The sequence below is a fragment of the Engystomops pustulosus genome, chromosome 9 (genome assembly GCF_040894005.1).
Source record: "Engystomops pustulosus chromosome 9, aEngPut4.maternal, whole genome shotgun sequence".
In the NCBI taxonomy this organism is placed as follows: domain Eukaryota; kingdom Metazoa; phylum Chordata; class Amphibia; order Anura; family Leptodactylidae; genus Engystomops; species Engystomops pustulosus.
Genome location: NC_092419.1, coordinates 62,340,146 through 62,359,503, shown reverse-complemented (window position 1 = coordinate 62,359,503; position 19,358 = coordinate 62,340,146). Strand labels below are relative to the sequence as shown.

The 19,358-nt window shown below is 45.1% G+C and overlaps 41 pseudogenes; all 41 read right to left on the bottom strand.

Moving 5' to 3' along the window:
• Positions 1-160: 160 nt before the first annotated feature.
• On the bottom strand, positions 161-279 carry LOC140094404 (5S ribosomal RNA; annotated as a pseudogene).
• Positions 280-1,104: 825 nt separating this feature from the next.
• Positions 1,105-1,223, bottom strand: LOC140089565 (5S ribosomal RNA; annotated as a pseudogene).
• A 70-nt stretch (positions 1,224-1,293) lies between these two features.
• Positions 1,294-1,412, bottom strand: LOC140098803 (5S ribosomal RNA; annotated as a pseudogene).
• A 448-nt stretch (positions 1,413-1,860) lies between these two features.
• Positions 1,861-1,979, bottom strand: LOC140089564 (5S ribosomal RNA; annotated as a pseudogene).
• Positions 1,980-2,427: 448 nt separating this feature from the next.
• On the bottom strand, positions 2,428-2,546 carry LOC140093588 (5S ribosomal RNA; annotated as a pseudogene).
• Positions 2,547-2,805: 259 nt separating this feature from the next.
• On the bottom strand, positions 2,806-2,924 carry LOC140082553 (5S ribosomal RNA; annotated as a pseudogene).
• Positions 2,925-3,182: 258 nt separating this feature from the next.
• LOC140093799 (5S ribosomal RNA) lies at positions 3,183-3,301 on the bottom strand (annotated as a pseudogene).
• Positions 3,302-3,371: 70 nt separating this feature from the next.
• Positions 3,372-3,490, bottom strand: LOC140090003 (5S ribosomal RNA; annotated as a pseudogene).
• A 259-nt stretch (positions 3,491-3,749) lies between these two features.
• Positions 3,750-3,868, bottom strand: LOC140082552 (5S ribosomal RNA; annotated as a pseudogene).
• Positions 3,869-4,883: 1,015 nt separating this feature from the next.
• On the bottom strand, positions 4,884-5,002 carry LOC140094026 (5S ribosomal RNA; annotated as a pseudogene).
• A 259-nt stretch (positions 5,003-5,261) lies between these two features.
• LOC140082551 (5S ribosomal RNA) lies at positions 5,262-5,380 on the bottom strand (annotated as a pseudogene).
• Positions 5,381-5,639: 259 nt separating this feature from the next.
• Positions 5,640-5,758, bottom strand: LOC140096833 (5S ribosomal RNA; annotated as a pseudogene).
• A 636-nt stretch (positions 5,759-6,394) lies between these two features.
• LOC140078954 (5S ribosomal RNA) lies at positions 6,395-6,513 on the bottom strand (annotated as a pseudogene).
• Positions 6,514-6,772: 259 nt separating this feature from the next.
• LOC140098774 (5S ribosomal RNA) lies at positions 6,773-6,891 on the bottom strand (annotated as a pseudogene).
• Positions 6,892-7,528: 637 nt separating this feature from the next.
• Positions 7,529-7,647, bottom strand: LOC140082550 (5S ribosomal RNA; annotated as a pseudogene).
• Positions 7,648-7,905: 258 nt separating this feature from the next.
• LOC140093798 (5S ribosomal RNA) lies at positions 7,906-8,024 on the bottom strand (annotated as a pseudogene).
• A 70-nt stretch (positions 8,025-8,094) lies between these two features.
• LOC140089991 (5S ribosomal RNA) lies at positions 8,095-8,213 on the bottom strand (annotated as a pseudogene).
• Positions 8,214-8,472: 259 nt separating this feature from the next.
• Positions 8,473-8,591, bottom strand: LOC140082548 (5S ribosomal RNA; annotated as a pseudogene).
• Positions 8,592-9,606: 1,015 nt separating this feature from the next.
• On the bottom strand, positions 9,607-9,725 carry LOC140094024 (5S ribosomal RNA; annotated as a pseudogene).
• A 259-nt stretch (positions 9,726-9,984) lies between these two features.
• Positions 9,985-10,103, bottom strand: LOC140082547 (5S ribosomal RNA; annotated as a pseudogene).
• A 259-nt stretch (positions 10,104-10,362) lies between these two features.
• LOC140096832 (5S ribosomal RNA) lies at positions 10,363-10,481 on the bottom strand (annotated as a pseudogene).
• Positions 10,482-11,117: 636 nt separating this feature from the next.
• LOC140078953 (5S ribosomal RNA) lies at positions 11,118-11,236 on the bottom strand (annotated as a pseudogene).
• Positions 11,237-11,495: 259 nt separating this feature from the next.
• LOC140098773 (5S ribosomal RNA) lies at positions 11,496-11,614 on the bottom strand (annotated as a pseudogene).
• A 636-nt stretch (positions 11,615-12,250) lies between these two features.
• LOC140082064 (5S ribosomal RNA) lies at positions 12,251-12,369 on the bottom strand (annotated as a pseudogene).
• A 70-nt stretch (positions 12,370-12,439) lies between these two features.
• On the bottom strand, positions 12,440-12,558 carry LOC140082546 (5S ribosomal RNA; annotated as a pseudogene).
• A 448-nt stretch (positions 12,559-13,006) lies between these two features.
• LOC140088772 (5S ribosomal RNA) lies at positions 13,007-13,125 on the bottom strand (annotated as a pseudogene).
• Positions 13,126-13,762: 637 nt separating this feature from the next.
• LOC140094403 (5S ribosomal RNA) lies at positions 13,763-13,881 on the bottom strand (annotated as a pseudogene).
• Positions 13,882-14,706: 825 nt separating this feature from the next.
• Positions 14,707-14,825, bottom strand: LOC140089562 (5S ribosomal RNA; annotated as a pseudogene).
• Positions 14,826-14,895: 70 nt separating this feature from the next.
• On the bottom strand, positions 14,896-15,014 carry LOC140098801 (5S ribosomal RNA; annotated as a pseudogene).
• Positions 15,015-15,462: 448 nt separating this feature from the next.
• LOC140089560 (5S ribosomal RNA) lies at positions 15,463-15,581 on the bottom strand (annotated as a pseudogene).
• Positions 15,582-16,218: 637 nt separating this feature from the next.
• LOC140097016 (5S ribosomal RNA) lies at positions 16,219-16,337 on the bottom strand (annotated as a pseudogene).
• A 258-nt stretch (positions 16,338-16,595) lies between these two features.
• LOC140083310 (5S ribosomal RNA) lies at positions 16,596-16,714 on the bottom strand (annotated as a pseudogene).
• A 70-nt stretch (positions 16,715-16,784) lies between these two features.
• On the bottom strand, positions 16,785-16,903 carry LOC140087922 (5S ribosomal RNA; annotated as a pseudogene).
• Positions 16,904-17,161: 258 nt separating this feature from the next.
• Positions 17,162-17,280, bottom strand: LOC140078952 (5S ribosomal RNA; annotated as a pseudogene).
• A 70-nt stretch (positions 17,281-17,350) lies between these two features.
• LOC140085223 (5S ribosomal RNA) lies at positions 17,351-17,469 on the bottom strand (annotated as a pseudogene).
• Positions 17,470-17,538: 69 nt separating this feature from the next.
• On the bottom strand, positions 17,539-17,657 carry LOC140090366 (5S ribosomal RNA; annotated as a pseudogene).
• Positions 17,658-18,104: 447 nt separating this feature from the next.
• Positions 18,105-18,223, bottom strand: LOC140093211 (5S ribosomal RNA; annotated as a pseudogene).
• A 70-nt stretch (positions 18,224-18,293) lies between these two features.
• On the bottom strand, positions 18,294-18,412 carry LOC140092563 (5S ribosomal RNA; annotated as a pseudogene).
• Positions 18,413-18,669: 257 nt separating this feature from the next.
• LOC140091545 (5S ribosomal RNA) lies at positions 18,670-18,788 on the bottom strand (annotated as a pseudogene).
• Positions 18,789-18,858: 70 nt separating this feature from the next.
• Positions 18,859-18,977, bottom strand: LOC140093422 (5S ribosomal RNA; annotated as a pseudogene).
• A 258-nt stretch (positions 18,978-19,235) lies between these two features.
• Positions 19,236-19,354, bottom strand: LOC140082194 (5S ribosomal RNA; annotated as a pseudogene).
• Positions 19,355-19,358: the final 4 nt, after the last annotated feature.

The window sequence follows — 19,358 nt, the reverse complement described above, 5'->3', positions numbered from 1 at the left end:
GTCTCCCATGCTGGTACTTGCCAAGCCTTAAGCTGCATTGCTGCTTCGATCTGACGAGAGCAGGCACATTCAGCTTAGAATGGCCGTTGACAGCAGCTGTTCAATTTGAACCTTCTTTTACTATCTCATAGAGAAACTAACACAATTTCAGGTTCAAAAAGGTCAACAGAACTTGGGATTCCCAGCCAGTCTCCCATGCTGGTACTTGCCAAGCCTTAAGCTGCATTGCTGCTGCGATCTGACAAGAGCAGGCACATTCAGCTTAGAATGGCCATTGACAGCAGTTGTTCAATTTGAACCTTCTTCTACTATCTCATATAGAAACTAACACAATTTTCAGGTTCAAAAAGGTCACCAGAACTTGGGATTCCAAGCCAGTCTCCCATGCTGGAACTTGCCAAGCCTTAAGCTGCATCGCTGCTGCGATCTGACAAGAGCACGCACATTCAGCTTAGAATGGCCGTTGACAGCAGCTGTTCAATTTGAAAGTTCTTTTACTATCTTATAGAGAAACTAACACAATTTTCAGGTTCAAAAAGGGCAACAGAACTTGGGATTCCCAGCCAGTCTCCCATGCTGGTACTTGCCAAGCCTTAAGCTGCATTGCTGCTGCGATCTGGCAAGAGCAGGCACATTCAGCTTAGAATGGCCATTGACAGCAGTTGTTCAATTTGAACCTTCTTCTACTATCTTATATAGAAAATAACACAATTTTCAGGTTCAAAAAGGTCACCAGAACTTGGGATTCCAAGCCAGTCTCCCATGCTGGTACTTGCCAAGCCTTAAGCTGCATTGCTGCTGCAATCTGACAAGAGCAGGCACATTCAGCTTAGAATGGCCGTTGACAGCAGCTGTTCAATTTGAACCTTCTTTTGCTATCTCATAGAGAAACTAACACAATTTTCAGGTTCAAAAAGGTCACCAGAACTTGGGATTCCAAGCCAGTTTCCCATGCTGGTACTTGCCAAGCCTTAAGCTGCATCGCTGCTGCGATCTGACAAGAGCACGCACATTCAGCTTAGAATGGCCGTTGACAGCAGCTGTTCAATTTGAACCTTCTTTTACTATCTCATAGAGAAACTAACACATTTTCAGGTTCAAAAAGGTCAACAGAACTTGGGATTCCCAGCCAGTCTCCCATGCTGGTACTTGCCAAGCCTTAAGCTGCATTGCTGCTGCAATCTGACGAGAGCAGGCACATTCAGCTTAGAATGGCCGTTGACAGCAGCTGTTCAATTTGAACCTTCTTTTACTATCTCATAGAGAAACTAACACAATTTTCAGGTTCAAAAAGGTCAACGGAACTTGGGATTCCCAGCCAGTCTCCCATGCTGGTACTTGCCAAGCCTTAAGCTGCATTGCTGCTGCGATCTGGCAAGAGCAGGCACATTCAGCTTAGAATGGCCATTGACAGCAGTTGTTCAATTTGAACCTTCTTCTACTATCTTATATAGAAACTAACACAATTTTAAGGTTCAAAAAGGTCACCAGAACTTGGGATTCCAAGCCAGTCTCCCATGCTGGTACTTGCCAAGCCTTAAGCTGCATTGCTGCTGCAATCTGACAAGAGCAGGCACATTCAGCTTAGAATGGCCGTTGACAGCAGCTGTTCAATTTGAACCTTCTTTTGCTATCTCATAGAGAAACTAACACAATTTTCAGGTTCAAAAAGGTCACCAGAACTTGGGATTCCAAGCCAGTCTCCCATGCTGGTACTATGCCAAGCCTTAAGCTGCATCGCTGCTGCGAACTCACAAGAGCACGCACATTCAGCTTAGAATGGCCGTTGACAGCAGCTGTTCAATTTGAACCTTCTTTTACTATCTCATAGAGAAACTAACACATTTTCAGGTTCAAAAAGGTCAACAGAACTTGGGATTCCCAGCCAGTCTCCCATGCTGGTACTTGCCAAGCCTTAAGCTGCATTGCTGCTGCAATCTGACGAGAGCAGGCACATTCAGCTTAGAATGGCCGTTGACAGCAGCTGTTCAATTTGAACCTTCTTTTACTATCTCATAGAGAAACTAACACAATTTTCAGGTTCAAAAAGGTCAACGGAACTTGGGATTCCCAGCCAGTCTCCAACGCTGGTACTTGCCAAGCCTTAAGCTGCATTGCTGCTGCGATCTGGCAAGAGCAGGCACATTCAGCTTAGAATGGCCATTGACAGCAGTTGTTCAATTTGAACCTTCTTCTACTATCTTATATAGAAACTAACACAATTTTAAGGTTCAAAAAGGTCACCAGAACTTGGGATTCCAAGCCAGTCTCCCATGCTGGTACTTGCCAAGCCTTAAGCTGCATTGCTGCTGCAATCTGACAAGAGCAGGCACATTCAGCTTAGAATGGCCGTTGACAGCAACTGTTCAATTTGAACCTTCTTTTGCTATCTCATAGAGAAACTAACACAATTTTCAGGTTCAAAACGGTCAACGGAACTTGGGATTCCCAGCCAGTCTCCCATGCTGGTACTTGCCAAGCCTTAAGCTGCATTGCTGCTGCAATCTGACGAGAGCAGGCACATTCAGCTTAGAATTGCCGTTGACAGCAGCTATTCAATTTGAACCTTCTTTTACTATCTCATAGAGAAACTAACACAATTTTCAGGTTCAAAAAGGTCAACAGAACTTGGGATTCCCAGCCAGTCTCCCATGCTGGTACTTGCCAAGCCTTAAGCTGCATCGCTGCTGCGATCTGAAAAGAGCACACACATTCAGCTTAGAATGGCCGTTGACAGCAGTTGTTCAATTTGAACCTTCTTCTACTATCTCATAGAGAAACTAACACAATTTTCAGGTTCAAAAAGGTCAACGGAACTTGGGATTCCCAGCCAGTCTCCCATGCTGGTACTTGCCAAGCCTTAAGCTGCATTGCTGCTGCGATCTGACGAGAGCAGGCACATTCAGCTTAGAATGGCCATTGACAGCAGCTGTTCAATTTGAACCTTCTTTTGCTATCTCATAGAGAAACTAACACAATTTTCAGGTTCAAAAAGTTCACCAGAACTTGGGATTCCAAGCCATTCTCCCATGCTGGTACTTGCCAAGCCTTAAGCTGCATCGCTGCTGCGATCTGACAAGAGCACGCACATTCAGCTTAGAATGGCCGTTGACAGCAGCTGTTCATTTTGAACCTTCTTTCACTATCTCATAGAGAAACTAACACATTTTCAGGTTCAAAAAGGTCAACAGAACTTGGGATTCCATGCCAGTCTCCCATGCTGGTACTTGCCAAGCCTTAAGCTGCATTGCTGCTGCGATCTGACGAGAGCAGGCACATTCAGCTTAGAATGGCCGTTGACAGCAGCTGTTCAATTTGAACCTTCTTTTACTATCTCATAGAGAAACTAACACAATTTTCAGGTTCAAAAAGGTCAACGGAACTTGGGATTCCCAGCCAGTCTCCCATGCTGGTACTTGCCAAGCCTTAAGCTGCATTGCTGCTGCGATCTGACGAGAGCAGGCACATTCAGCTTAGAATGGCCGTTGACAGCAGCTGTTCAATTTGAACCTTCTTTTACTATCTCATAGAGAAACTAACACAATTTTCAGGTTCAAAAAAGTCACCAGAACTTGGGATTCCCAGCCAGTCTCCCATGCTGGTACTTGCCAAGCCTTAAGCTGCATCGCTGCTGCGATCTGACAAGAGCACGCACATTCAGCTTAGAATGGCCATTGACAGCAGCTGTTCAATTTGAACCTTCTTTTACTATCTCATAGAGAAACTAACAAAATTTTCAGGTTCAAAAAGGTCAACGGAACTTGGGATTCCCAGCCAGTCTCCCATGCTGGTACTTGCCAAGCCTTAAGCTGCATTGCTGCTGCGATCTGACGAGAGCAGGCACATTCAGCTTAGAATGGCCATTGACAGCAGTTGTTCAATTTGAACCTTCTTCTACTATCTCATATAGAAACTAACACAATTTTCAGGTTCAAAAAGGTCACCAGAACTTGGGATTCCAAGCCAGTCTCCCATGCTGGTACTTGCCAAGCCTTAAGCTGCATCGCTGCTGCGATCTGACAAGAGCACGCACATTCAGCTTAGAATGGCCGTTGACAGCAGCTGTTCAATTTGAACCTTCTTTTACTATCTCATAGAGAAACTAACACAATTTTCAGGTTCAAAAAGGGCAACGGAACTTGGGATTCCCAGCCAGTCTCCCATGCTGGTACTTGCCAAGCCTTAAGCTGCATTGCTGCCGCGATCTGGCGAGAGCAGGCACATTCAGCTTAGAATGGCCATTGACAGCAGTTGTTCAATTTGAACCTTCTTCTACTATCTTATATAGAAACTAACACAATTTTCAGGTTCAAAAAGGTCACCAGAACTTGGGATTCCCAGCCAGTCTCCCATGCTGGTACATGCCAAGCCTTAAGCTGCATTGCTGCTGCGATCTGGCGAGAGCAGGCACATTCAGCTTAGAATGGCCATTGACAGCAGTTGTTCAATTTGAACCTTCTTCTACTATCTCATAGAGAAACTAACACAATTTTCAGGTTCAAAAAGGTCACCAGAACTTGGGATTCCCAGCCAGTCTCCCATGCTGGTACTTGCCAAGCCTTAAGCTGCATCGCTGCTGCGATCTGAGAAGAGCACGCACATTCAGCTTAGAATTGCCGTTGACAGCAGCTTTTCAATTTGAACCTTCTTTTACTATCTCATACAGAAACTAACACAATTTTCAGGTTCAAAAAAGTCACCAGAACTTGGGATTCCCAGCCAGTCTCCCATGCTGGTACTTGCCAAGCCTTAAGCTGCATCGCTGCTGCGATCTGACAAGAGCACGCACATTCAGCTTAGAATGGCCGTTGACAGAAGCTGTTCAATTTGAACCTTCTTTTACTATCTCATAGAGAAACTAACACAATTTTCAGGTTCAAAAAGATCAACGGAACTTGGGATTCCCAGCCAGTCTCCCATGCTGGTACTTGCCAAGCCTTAAGCTGCATTGCTGCTGCGATCTGACAAGAGCAGGCACATTCAGCTTAGAATGGCCGTTGACAGCAGCATTTCAAATTGAACCTTCTTTTACTATCTCATAGAGAAACCAAAACAATTTTCAAGTTCAAAAACGTCAACAGAACTTGGGATTCCCAGCCAGTCTCCCATGCTGGAACTTGCCAAGCCTTAAGCTGCATCGCTGCTGCGATCTGACAAGAGCACGCACATTCAGCTTAGAATGGCCGTTGACAGCAGCTGTTCAATTTGAACCTTCTTTTACTATCTCATAGAGAAACTAACACAATTTTCAGGTTCAAAAAGGTCAACGGAACTTGGGATTCCCAGCCAGTCTCCCATGCTGGTACTTGCCAAGCCTTAAGCTGCATTGCTGCTGCGATCTGACGAGAGCAGGCACATTCAGCTTAGAATGGCCATTGACAGCAGTTGTTCAATTTGAACCTTCTTCTACTATCTCATATAGAAACTAACACAATTTTCAGGTTCAAAAAGGTCACTAGAACTTGGGATTCCAAGCCAGTCTCCCATGCTGGTACTTGCCAAGCCTTAAGCTGCATCGCTGCTGCGATCTGACAAGAGCACGCACATTCAGCTTAGAATGGCCGTTGACAGCAGCTGTTCAATTTGAACCTTCTTTTACTATCTCATAGAGAAACTAACACAATTTTCAGGTTCAAAAAGGGCAACGGAACTTGGGATTCCCAGCCAGTCTCCCATGCTGGTACTTGCCAAGCCTTAAGCTGCATTGCTGCTGCGATCTGGCGAGAGCAGGCACATTCAGCTTAGAATGGCCATTGACAGCAGTTGTTCAAATTGAACCTTCTTCTACTATCTTATATAGAAACTAACACAATTTTCAGGTTCAAAAAGGTCACCAGAACTTGGGATTCCCAGCCAGTCTCCCATGCTGGTACATGCCAAGCCTTAAGCTGCATTGCTGCTGCGATCTGGCGAGAGCAGGCACATTCAGCTTAGAATGGCCATTGACAGCAGTTGTTCAATTTGAACCTTCTTCTACTATCTCATAGAGAAACTAACACAATTTTCAGGTTCAAAAAGGTCACCAGAACTTGGGATTCCCAGCCAGTCTCCCATGCTGGTACTTGCCAAGCCTTAAGCTGCATCGCTGCTGCGATCTGAGAAGAGCACGCACATTCAGCTTAGAATTGCCGTTGACAGCAGCTTTTCAATTTGAACCTTCTTTTACTATCTCATACAGAAACTAACACAATTTTCAGGTTCAAAAAGGTCAACGGAATTTGGGATTCACAGCCAGTCTCCCATGCTGGTACTTGCCAAGCCTTAAGATGCATCACTGCTGCGATCTGACAAGAGCACGCACATTCAGCTTAGAATGGCCGTTGACAGCAGCTGTTCAATTTGAACCTTCTTTTACTATCTCATAGAGAAACTAACACATTTTCAGGTTCAAAAAGGTCAACAGAACTTGGGATTCCCAGCCAGTCTCCCATGCTGGTACTTGCCAAGCCTTAAGCTGCATTGCTGCTGCGATCTGACGAGAGCAGGCACATTCAGCTTAGAATGGCCGTTGACAGCAGCTGTTCAATTTGAACCTTCTTTTACTATCTCATAGAGAAACTAACACAATTTTCAGGTTCAAAAAAGTCACCAGAACTTGGGATTCCCAGCCAGTCTCCGATGCTGGTACTTGCCAAGCCTTAAGCTGCATCGCTGCTGCGATCTGACAAGAGCATGCACATTCAGCTTAGAATGGCCGTTGACAGCAGCTGTTCAATTTGAACCTTCTTTTACTATCTAATAGAGAAACTAACACAATTTTCAGGTTCAAAAAGGTCAACGGAACTTGGGATTCCCAGCCAGTCTCCCATGCTGGTACTTGCCAAGCCTTAAGCTGCATTGCTGCTGCGATCTGACAAGAGCAGGCACATTCAGCTTAGAATGGCAGTTGACAGCAGCATTTCAAATTGAACCTTCTTTTACTATCTCATAGAGAAACCAAAACAATTTTCAAGTTCAAAAACGTCAACAGAACTTGGGATTCGCAGCCAGTCTCCCATGCTGGAACTTGCCAAGCCTTAAGCTGCATCGCTGCTGCGATCTGACAAGAGCACGCACATTCAGCTTAGAATGGCCGTTGACAGCAGCTGTTCTATTTGAACCTTCTTTTACTATCTCATAGAGAAACTAACACAATTTTCAGGTTCAAAAAGGGCAACGGAACTTGGGATTCCCCGCCAGTCTCCCATGCTGGTACTTGCCAAGCCTTAAGCTGCATTGCTGCTGTGATCTGGCGAGAGCAGGGACATTCAGCTTAGAATGGCCATTGACAGCAGTTGTTCAATTTGAACCTTCTTCTACTATCTTATATAGAAACTAACACAATTTTCAGGTTCAAAAAGGTCACCAGAACTTAGGATTCCAAGCCAGTCTCCCATGCTGGTACTTGCCAAGCCTTAAGCTGCATCGCTGCTGCGATCTGACAAGAGCACGCACATTCAGCTTAGAATGGCCGTTGACAGCAGCTGTTCAATTTGAACCTTCTTTTACTATCTCATAGAGAAACTAACACAATTTTCAGGTTCAAAAAGGTCAACGGAACTTGGGATTCCCAGCCAGTCTCCCATGCTGGTACTTGCCAAGCCTTAAGCTGCATTGCTGCTGCGATCTGACGAGAGCAGGCACATTCAGCTTAGAATGGCCATTGACAGCAGCTGTTCAATTTGAACCTTCTTTTGCTATCTCATAGAGAAACTAACACAATTTTCAGGTTCAAAAAGTTCACCAGAACTTGGGATTCCAAGCCATTCTCCCATGCTGGTACTTGCCAAGCCTTAAGCTGCATCGCTGCTGCGATCTGACAAGAGCACGCACATTCAGCTTAGAATGGCCGTTGACAGCAGCTGTTCATTTTGAACCTTCTTTCACTATCTCATAGAGAAACTAACACATTTTCAGGTTCAAAAAGGTCAACAGAACTTGGGATTCCATGCCAGTCTCCCATGCTGGTACTTGCCAAGCCTTAAGCTGCATTGCTGCTGCGATCTGACGAGAGCAGGCACATTCAGCTTAGAATGGCCGTTGACAGCAGCTGTTCAATTTGAACCTTCTTTTACTATCTCATAGAGAAACTAACACAATTTTCAGGTTCAAAAAGGTCAACGGAACTTGGGATTCCCAGCCAGTCTCCCATGCTGGTACTTGCCAAGCCTTAAGCTGCATTGCTGCTGCGATCTGACGAGAGCAGGCACATTCAGCTTAGAATGGCCGTTGACAGCAGCTGTTCAATTTGAACCTTCTTTTACTATCTCATAGAGAAACTAACACAATTTTCAGGTTCAAAAAAGTCACCAGAACTTGGGATTCCCAGCCAGTCTCCCATGCTGGTACTTGCCAAGCCTTAAGCTGCATCGCTGCTGCGATCTGACAAGAGCACGCACATTCAGCTTAGAATGGCCATTGACAGCAGCTGTTCAATTTGAACCTTCTTTTACTATCTCATAGAGAAACTAACAAAATTTTCAGGTTCAAAAAGGTCAACGGAACTTGGGATTCCCAGCCAGTCTCCCATGCTGGTACTTGCCAAGCCTTAAGCTGCATTGCTGCTGCGATCTGACGAGAGCAGGCACATTCAGCTTAGAATGGCCATTGACAGCAGTTGTTCAATTTGAACCTTCTTCTACTATCTCATATAGAAACTAACACAATTTTCAGGTTCAAAAAGGTCACCAGAACTTGGGATTCCAAGCCAGTCTCCCATGCTGGTACTTGCCAAGCCTTAAGCTGCATCGCTGCTGCGATCTGACAAGAGCACGCACATTCAGCTTAGAATGGCCGTTGACAGCAGCTGTTCAATTTGAACCTTCTTTTACTATCTCATAGAGAAACTAACACAATTTTCAGGTTCAAAAAGGGCAACGGAACTTGGGATTCCCAGCCAGTCTCCCATGCTGGTACTTGCCAAGCCTTAAGCTGCATTGCTGCCGCGATCTGGCGAGAGCAGGCACATTCAGCTTAGAATGGCCATTGACAGCAGTTGTTCAATTTGAACCTTCTTCTACTATCTTATATAGAAACTAACACAATTTTCAGGTTCAAAAAGGTCACCAGAACTTGGGATTCCCAGCCAGTCTCCCATGCTGGTACATGCCAAGCCTTAAGCTGCATTGCTGCTGCGATCTGGCGAGAGCAGGCACATTCAGCTTAGAATGGCCATTGACAGCAGTTGTTCAATTTGAACCTTCTTCTACTATCTCATAGAGAAACTAACACAATTTTCAGGTTCAAAAAGGTCACCAGAACTTGGGATTCCCAGCCAGTCTCCCATGCTGGTACTTGCCAAGCCTTAAGCTGCATCGCTGCTGCGATCTGAGAAGAGCACGCACATTCAGCTTAGAATTGCCGTTGACAGCAGCTTTTCAATTTGAACCTTCTTTTACTATCTCATACAGAAACTAACACAATTTTCAGGTTCAAAAAAGTCACCAGAACTTGGGATTCCCAGCCAGTCTCCCATGCTGGTACTTGCCAAGCCTTAAGCTGCATCGCTGCTGCGATCTGACAAGAGCACGCACATTCAGCTTAGAATGGCCGTTGACAGAAGCTGTTCAATTTGAACCTTCTTTTACTATCTCATAGAGAAACTAACACAATTTTCAGGTTCAAAAAGATCAACGGAACTTGGGATTCCCAGCCAGTCTCCCATGCTGGTACTTGCCAAGCCTTAAGCTGCATTGCTGCTGCGATCTGACAAGAGCAGGCACATTCAGCTTAGAATGGCCGTTGACAGCAGCATTTCAAATTGAACCTTCTTTTACTATCTCATAGAGAAACCAAAACAATTTTCAAGTTCAAAAACGTCAACAGAACTTGGGATTCCCAGCCAGTCTCCCATGCTGGAACTTGCCAAGCCTTAAGCTGCATCGCTGCTGCGATCTGACAAGAGCACGCACATTCAGCTTAGAATGGCCGTTGACAGCAGCTGTTCAATTTGAACCTTCTTTTACTATCTCATAGAGAAACTAACACAATTTTCAGGTTCAAAAAGGTCAACGGAACTTGGGATTCCCAGCCAGTCTCCCATGCTGGTACTTGCCAAGCCTTAAGCTGCATTGCTGCTGCGATCTGACGAGAGCAGGCACATTCAGCTTAGAATGGCCATTGACAGCAGTTGTTCAATTTGAACCTTCTTCTACTATCTCATATAGAAACTAACACAATTTTCAGGTTCAAAAAGGTCACTAGAACTTGGGATTCCAAGCCAGTCTCCCATGCTGGTACTTGCCAAGCCTTAAGCTGCATCGCTGCTGCGATCTGACAAGAGCACGCACATTCAGCTTAGAATGGCCGTTGACAGCAGCTGTTCAATTTGAACCTTCTTTTACTATCTCATAGAGAAACTAACACAATTTTCAGGTTCAAAAAGGGCAACGGAACTTGGGATTCCCAGCCAGTCTCCCATGCTGGTACTTGCCAAGCCTTAAGCTGCATTGCTGCTGCGATCTGGCGAGAGCAGGCACATTCAGCTTAGAATGGCCATTGACAGCAGTTGTTCAAATTGAACCTTCTTCTACTATCTTATATAGAAACTAACACAATTTTCAGGTTCAAAAAGGTCACCAGAACTTGGGATTCCCAGCCAGTCTCCCATGCTGGTACATGCCAAGCCTTAAGCTGCATTGCTGCTGCGATCTGGCGAGAGCAGGCACATTCAGCTTAGAATGGCCATTGACAGCAGTTGTTCAATTTGAACCTTCTTCTACTATCTCATAGAGAAACTAACACAATTTTCAGGTTCAAAAAGGTCACCAGAACTTGGGATTCCCAGCCAGTCTCCCATGCTGGTACTTGCCAAGCCTTAAGCTGCATCGCTGCTGCGATCTGAGAAGAGCACGCACATTCAGCTTAGAATTGCCGTTGACAGCAGCTTTTCAATTTGAACCTTCTTTTACTATCTCATACAGAAACTAACACAATTTTCAGGTTCAAAAAGGTCAACGGAATTTGGGATTCACAGCCAGTCTCCCATGCTGGTACTTGCCAAGCCTTAAGATGCATCACTGCTGCGATCTGACAAGAGCACGCACATTCAGCTTAGAATGGCCGTTGACAGCAGCTGTTCAATTTGAACCTTCTTTTACTATCTCATAGAGAAACTAACACATTTTCAGGTTCAAAAAGGTCAACAGAACTTGGGATTCCCAGCCAGTCTCCCATGCTGGTACTTGCCAAGCCTTAAGCTGCATTGCTGCTGCGATCTGACGAGAGCAGGCACATTCAGCTTAGAATGGCCGTTGACAGCAGCTGTTCAATTTGAACCTTCTTTTACTATCTCATAGAGAAACTAACACAATTTTCAGGTTCAAAAAAGTCACCAGAACTTGGGATTCCCAGCCAGTCTCCGATGCTGGTACTTGCCAAGCCTTAAGCTGCATCGCTGCTGCGATCTGACAAGAGCATGCACATTCAGCTTAGAATGGCCGTTGACAGCAGCTGTTCAATTTGAACCTTCTTTTACTATCTAATAGAGAAACTAACACAATTTTCAGGTTCAAAAAGGTCAACGGAACTTGGGATTCCCAGCCAGTCTCCCATGCTGGTACTTGCCAAGCCTTAAGCTGCATTGCTGCTGCGATCTGACAAGAGCAGGCACATTCAGCTTAGAATGGCAGTTGACAGCAGCATTTCAAATTGAACCTTCTTTTACTATCTCATAGAGAAACCAAAACAATTTTCAAGTTCAAAAACGTCAACAGAACTTGGGATTCGCAGCCAGTCTCCCATGCTGGAACTTGCCAAGCCTTAAGCTGCATCGCTGCTGCGATCTGACAAGAGCACGCACATTCAGCTTAGAATGGCCGTTGACAGCAGCTGTTCTATTTGAACCTTCTTTTACTATCTCATAGAGAAACTAACACAATTTTCAGGTTCAAAAAGGGCAACGGAACTTGGGATTCCCCGCCAGTCTCCCATGCTGGTACTTGCCAAGCCTTAAGCTGCATTGCTGCTGTGATCTGGCGAGAGCAGGGACATTCAGCTTAGAATGGCCATTGACAGCAGTTGTTCAATTTGAACCTTCTTCTACTATCTTATATAGAAACTAACACAATTTTCAGGTTCAAAAAGGTCACCAGAACTTGGGATTCCAAGCCAGTCTCCCATGCTGGTACTTGCCAAGCCTTAAGCTGCATCGCTGCTGCGATCTGACAAGAGCACGCACATTCAGCTTAGAATGGCCGTTGACAGCAGCTGTTCAATTTGAACCTTCTTTTACTATCTCATAGAGAAACTAACACATTTTCAGGTTCAAAAAGGTCAACAGAACTTGGGATTCCCAGCCAGTCCCCCATGCTGGTACTTGCCAAGCCTTAAGCTGCATTGCTGCTGCGATCTGACGAGAGCAGGCACATTCAGCTTAGAATGGCCGTTGACAGCAGCTGTTCAATTTGAACCTTCTTTTACTATCTCATAGAGAAACTAACACAATTTTCAGGTTCAAAAAGGTCAACGGAACTTGGGATTCCCAGCCAGTCTCCCATGCTGGTACTTGCCAAGCCTTAAGCTGCATTGCTGCTGCGATCTGACGAGAGCAGGCACATTCAGCTTAGAATGGCCATTGACAGCAGTTGTTCAATTTGAACCTTCTTCTACTATCTCATATAGAAACTAACACAATTTTCAGGTTCAAAAAGGTCACCAGAACTTGGGATTCCCAGCCAGTCTCCCATGGTGGTACTTGCCAAGCCTTAAGCTGCATCGCTGCTGCGATCTGACAAGAGCACACACATTCAGCTTAGAATGGCCGTTGACAGCAGTTGTTCAATTTGAACCTTCTTCTACTATCTCATAGAGAAACTAACACAGTTTTCAGGTTCAAAAAAGTCACCAGAACTTGGGATTCCCAGCCAGTCTCCCATGCTGGTACTTGCCAAGCCTTAAGCTGCATCGCTGCTGCAATCTGACAAGAGCACGCACATTCAGCTTAGAATGGCCGTTGACAGCAGCTGTTCAATTTGAACCTTCTTTTACTATCTCATAGAGAAACTAACACAATTTTCAGGTTCATAAAGGTCAACGGAACTTGGGATTCCCAGCCAGTCTCCCATGCTGGTACTTGCCAAGCCTTAAGCTGCATTGCTGCTGCGATCTGACAAGAGCAGGCACATTCAGCTTAGAATGGCCGTTGACAGCAGCATTTCAAATTGAACCTTCTTTTACTATCTCATAGAGAAACTAAAACAATTTTCAAGTTCAAAAAGGTCAACAGAACTTGGGATTCCCAGCCAGTCTCCCATGCTGGAACTTGCCAAGCCTTAAGCTGCATCGCTGCTGCGATCTGACAAGAGCACGCACATTCAGCTTAGAATGGCCGTTGACAGCAGCTGTTCAATTTGAAAGTTCTTTTACTATCTCATAGAGAAACTAACACAATTTTCAGGTTCAAAAAGGGCAACGGAACTTGGGATTCCCAGCCAGTCTCCCATGCTGGTACTTGCCAAGCCTTAAGCTTCATTGCTGCTGCGATCTGGCGAGAGCAGGCACATTCAGCTTAGAATGGCCATTGACAGCAGTTGTTCAATTTGAACCTTCTTCTACTATCTTATATAGAAACTAACACAATTTTCAGGTTCAAAAAGGTCACCAGAACTAGGGATTCCAAGCCAGTCTCCCATGCTGGTACTTGCCAAGCCTTAAGCTGCATTGCTGCTTCGATCTGACGAGAGCAGGCACATTCAGCTTAGAATGGCCGTTGACAGCAGCTGTTCAATTTGAACCTTCTTTTACTATCTCATAGAGAAACTAACACAATTTTCAGGTTCAAAAAGGTCAACAGAACTTGGGATTCCCAGCCAGTCTCCCATGCTGGTACTTGCCAAGCCTTAAGCTGCATTGCTGCTGCGATCTGACAAGAGCAGGCACATTCAGCTTAGAATGGCCATTGACAGCAGTTGTTCAATTTGAACCTTCTTCTACTATCTCATATAGAAACTAACACAATTTTCAGGTTCAAAAAGGTCACCAGAACTTGGGATTCCAAGCCAGTCTCCCATGCTGGTACTTGCCAAGCCTTAAGCTGCATCGCTGCTGCGATCTGACAAGAGCACGCACATTCAGCTTAGAATGGCCGTTGACAGCAGCTGTTCAATTTGAAAGTTCTTTTACTATCTCATAGAGAAACTAACACAATTTTCAGGTTCAAAAAGGGCAACAGAACTTGGGATTCCCAGCCAGTCTCCCATGCTGGTACTTGCCAAGCCTTAAGCTGCATTGCTGCTGCGATCTGGCAAGAGCAGGCACATTCAGCTTAGAATGGCCATTGACAGCAGTTGTTCAATTTGAACCTTCTTCTACTATCTTATATAGAAAATAACACAATTTTCAGGTTCAAAAAGGTCACCAGAACTTGGGATTCCAAGCCAGTCTCCCATGCTGGTACTTGCCAAGCCTTAAGCTGCATTGCTGCTGCAATCTGACAAGAGCAGGCACATTCAGCTTAGAATGGCCGTTGACAGCAGCTGTTCAATTTGAACCTTCTTTTGCTATCTCATAGAGAAACTAACACAATTTTCAGGTTCAAAAAGGTCACCAGAACTTGGGATTCCAAGCCAGTTTCCCATGCTGGTACTTGCCAAGCCTTAAGCTGCATCGCTGCTGCGATCTGACAAGAGCACGCACATTCAGCTTAGAATGGCCGTTGACAGCAGCTGTTCAATTTGAACCTTCTTTTACTATCTCATAGAGAAACTAACACATTTTCAGGTTCAAAAAGGTCAACAGAACTTGGGATTCCCAGCCAGTCTCCCATGCTGGTACTTGCCAAGCCTTAAGCTGCATTGCTGCTGCAATCTGACGAGAGCAGGCACATTCAGCTTAGAATGGCCGTTGACAGCAGCTGTTCAATTTGAACCTTCTTTTACTATCTCATAGAGAAACTAACACAATTTTCAGGTTCAAAAAGGTCAACGGAACTTGGGATTCCCAGCCAGTCTCCCATGCTGGTACTTGCCAAGCCTTAAGCTGCATTGCTGCTGCGATCTGGCAAGAGCAGGCACATTCAGCTTAGAATGGCCATTGACAGAAGTTGTTCAATTTGAACCTTCTTCTACTATCTTATATAGAAACTAACACAATTTTAAGGTTCAAAAAGGTCACCAGAACTTGGGATTCCAAGCCAGTCTCCCATGCTGGTACTTGCCAAGCCTTAAGCTGCATTGCTGCTGCGATCTGACAAGAGCAGGCACATTCAGCTTAGAATGGCCGTTGACAGCAGCTGTTCAATTTGAACCTTCTTTTGCTATCTCATAGAGAAACTAACACAATTTTCAGGTTCAAAAAGGTCACCAGAACTTGGGATTCCAAGCCAGTCTCCCATGCTGGTACTATGCCAAGCCTTAAGCTGCATCGCTGCTGCGAACTCACAAGAGCACGCACATTCAGCTTAGAATGGCCGTTGACAGCAGCTGTTCAATTTGAACCTTCTTTTACTATCTCATAGAGAAACTAACACATTTTCAGGTTCAAAAAGGTCAACAGAACTTGGGATTCCCAGCCAGTCTCCCATGCTGGTACTTGCCAAGCCTTAAGCTGCATTGCTGCTGCAATCTGACGAGAGCAGGCACATTCAGCTTAGAATGGCCGTTGACAGCAGCTGTTCAATTTGAACCTTCTTTTACTATCTCATAGAGAAACTAACACAATTTTCAGGTTCAAAAAGGTCAACGGAACTTGGGATTCCCAGCCAGTCTCCCACGCTGGTACTTGCCAAGCCTTAAGCTGCATTGCTGCTGCGATCTGGCAAGAGCAGGCACATTCAGCTTAGAATGGCCATTGACAGCAGTTGTTCAATTTGAACCTTCTTCTACTATCTTATATAGAAACTAACACAATTTTAAGGTTCAAAAAGGTCACCAGAACTTGGGATTCCAAGCCAGTCTCCCATGCTGGTACTTGCCAAGCCTTAAGCTGCATTGCTGCTGCAATCTGACAAGAGCAGGCACATTCAGCTTAGAATGGCCGTTGACAGCAGCTGTTCAATTTGAACCTTCTTTTGCTATCTCATAGAGAAACTAACACAATTTTCAGGTTCAAAAAGGTCACCAGAACTTGGGATTCCAAGCCAGTCTCCCATGCTGGTACTTGCCAAGCCTTAAGCTGCATCGCTGCTGCGATCTCACAAGAGCACGCACATACAGCTTAGAATGGCCGTTGACAGCAGTTGTTTAATTTGAACCTTCTTTTACTATCTCATAGAGAAACTAACACAATTTTCAGGTTCAAAAAGGGCAACGGAACTTGGGATTCCCAGCCAGTCTCCCATGCTGGTACTTGCCAAGCCTTAAGCTGCATTGCTGCTGCGATCTGACGAGAGCTGGCACATTCAGCTTAGAATGGCCATTGACAGCAACTGTTCAATTTGAACCTTCTTTTGCTATCTCATAGAGAAACTAACACAATTTTCAGGTTCAAAAAGGTCACCAGAACTTGGGATTCCAAGCCAGTCTCCCATGCTGGTACTTGCCAAGCCTTAAGCTGCATCGCTGCTGCGATCTGACAAGCGCACGCACATTCAGCTTAGAATGGCCGTTGACAGCAGCTGTTCAATTTGAACCTTCTTTTACTATCTCATAGAGAAACTAACACATTTTCAGGTTCAAAAATGTCAACAGAACTTGGGATTCCCAGCCAGTCTCCCATGCTGGTACTTGCCAAGCCTTAAGCTGCATTGCTGCTGCGATCTGACGAGAGCAGGCACATTCAGCTTAGAATGGCCGTTGACAGCAGCTGTTCAATTTGAACCTTCTTTTACTATCTCATAGAGAAACTAACACAATTTTCAGGTTCAAAAAGGTCAACGGAACTTGGGATTCCCAGCCAGTCTCCCATGCTGGTACTTGCCAAGCCTTAAGCTGCATTGCTGCTGCGATCTGGCGAGAGCAGGCACATTCAGCTTAGAATGGCCGTTGACAGCAGTTGTTCAATTTGAACCTTCTTCTACTATCTTATATAGAAACTAACACAATTTTCAGGTTCAAAAAGGTCACCAGAACTTGGGATTCCAAGCCAGTCTCCCATGCTAGTACTTGCCAAGCCTTAAGCTGCATCGCTGCTGCGATCTGACAAGCGCACGCACATTCAGCTTAGAATGGCCGTTGACAGCAGCTGTTCAATTTGAACCTTCTTTTACTATCTCATAGAGAAACTAACACATTTTCAGGTTCAAAAAGGTCAACAGAACTTGGGATTCCCAGCCAGTCTCCCATGCTGGTACTTGCCAAGCCTTAAGCTGCATTGCTGCTGCGATCTGACGAGAGCAGGCACATTCAGCTTAGAATGGCCGTTGACAGCAGCTGTTCAATTTGAACCTTCTTTTACTATCTCATAGAGAAACTAACACAATTTTCAGGTTCAAAAAGGTCAACGGAACTTGGGATTCCCAGCCAGTCTCCCATGCTGGTACTTGCCAAGCCTTAAGCTGCATTGCTGCTGCGATCTGACGAGAGCAGGCACATTCAGCTTAAAATGGCCGTTGACAGCAGCTGTTCTATTTGAACCTTCTTTTACTATCTCATAGAGAAACTAACACATTTTCAGGTTCAAAAAGGTCAACAGAACTTGGGATTCCCAGCCAGTCTCCCATGCTGGTACTTGCCAAGCCTTAAGCTGCATTGCTGCTGCGATCTGGCGAGAGCAGGCACATTCAGCTTAGAATGGCCGTTGACAGCAGTTGTTCAATTTGAACCTTCTTCTACTATCTTATATAGAAACTAACACAATTTTCAGGTTCAAAAAGGTCACCAGAACTTGGGATTCCAAGCCAGTCTCCCATGCTGGTACTTGCCAAGCCTTAAGCTGCATTGCTGCTGCAATCTGACAAGAGCAGGCACATTCAGCTTAGAATGGCCGTTGACAGCAGCTGTTCAATTTGAACCTTCTTTTGCTATCTCATAGAGAAACTAACACAATTTTCAGGTTCAAAAAGGTCACCAGAACTTGGGATTCCAAGCCAGTCTCCCATGCTGGTACTTGCCAAGCCTTAAGCTGCATCGCTGCTGCGATCTGACAAGAGCACGCACATTCAGCTTAGAATGGCCATTGACAGCAGCTGTTCAATTTGAACCTTCTTTTACTATCTCATAGAGAAACTAACACATTTTCAGGTTCAAAAAGGTCAACAGAACTTGGGATTCCCAGCCAGTCTCCCATGCTGGTACTTGCCAAGCCTTAAGCTGCAATGCTGCTGCGATCTGACGAGAGCAGGCACATTCAGCTTAGAATGGCCGTTGACAGCAGCTGTTCAATTTGAACCTTCTTTTACTATCTCATAGAGAAACTAACACAATTTTCAGGTTCAAAAAGGTCAACGGAACTTGGGATTCCCAGCCAGTCTCCCATGCTGGTACTTGCCAAGCCTTAAGCTGCATTGCTGCTGCGATCTGACGAGAGCAGGCACATTCAGCTTAGAATGGCCTTTGACAGCAGCTGTTCAATTTGAACCTTCTTTTACTATCTCATAGAGAAACTAACACATTTTCAGGTTCAAAAAGGTCAACGGAACTTGGAATTCCCAGCCAGTCTCCCATGCTGGTACTTGCCAAGCCTTAAGTTGCATTGCTGCTGCGATCTGACGAGAGCAGGCAAATTCCGCTTAGAATGGCCGTTGACAGCAGCTGTTCAATTTGAACCTTCTTTTACTATCTCATAGAGAAACTAACACATTTTCAGGTTCAAAAAGGTCAACAGAACTTGGGATTCCCAGACAGTCTCCCATGCTGGTACTTGCCAAGCCTTAAGCTGCATTGCTGCTGCAATCTGACGAGAGCAGGCACATTCAGCTTAGAATTGCCGTTGACAGCAGCTGTTCAATTTGAACCTTCTTTTACTATCTCATAGAGAAACTAACACAATTTTCAGGTTCAAAAAGGTCAACGGAACTTGGAATTCCCAGCCAGTCTCCCATGCTGGTACTTGCCAAGCCTTAAGTTGCATTGCTGCTGCGATCTGACGAGAGCAGGCAAATTCAGCTTAGAATGGCCGTTGACAGCAGCTGTTCAATTTGAACCTTCTTTTACTATCTCATAGAGAAACTAACACAATTTTCAGGTTCAAAAAGGTCACCAGAACTTGGGATTCCAAGCCAGTCTCCCATGCTGGTACTTGCCAAGCCTTAAGCTGCATCGCTGCTGCGATCTGACAAGAGCACGCACATTCAGCTTAGAATGGCCGTTGACAGCAGCTGTTCAATTTGAACCTTCTTTTACTATCTCATAGAGAAACTAACACATTTTCAGGTTCAAAAAGGTCAACAGAACTTGGGATTCCCATCCAGTCTCCCATGCTGGTACTTGCCAAGCCTTAAGCTGCATTGCTGCTGCGATCTGACGAGAGCAGGCACATTCAGCTTAGAATGGCCGTTGACAGCA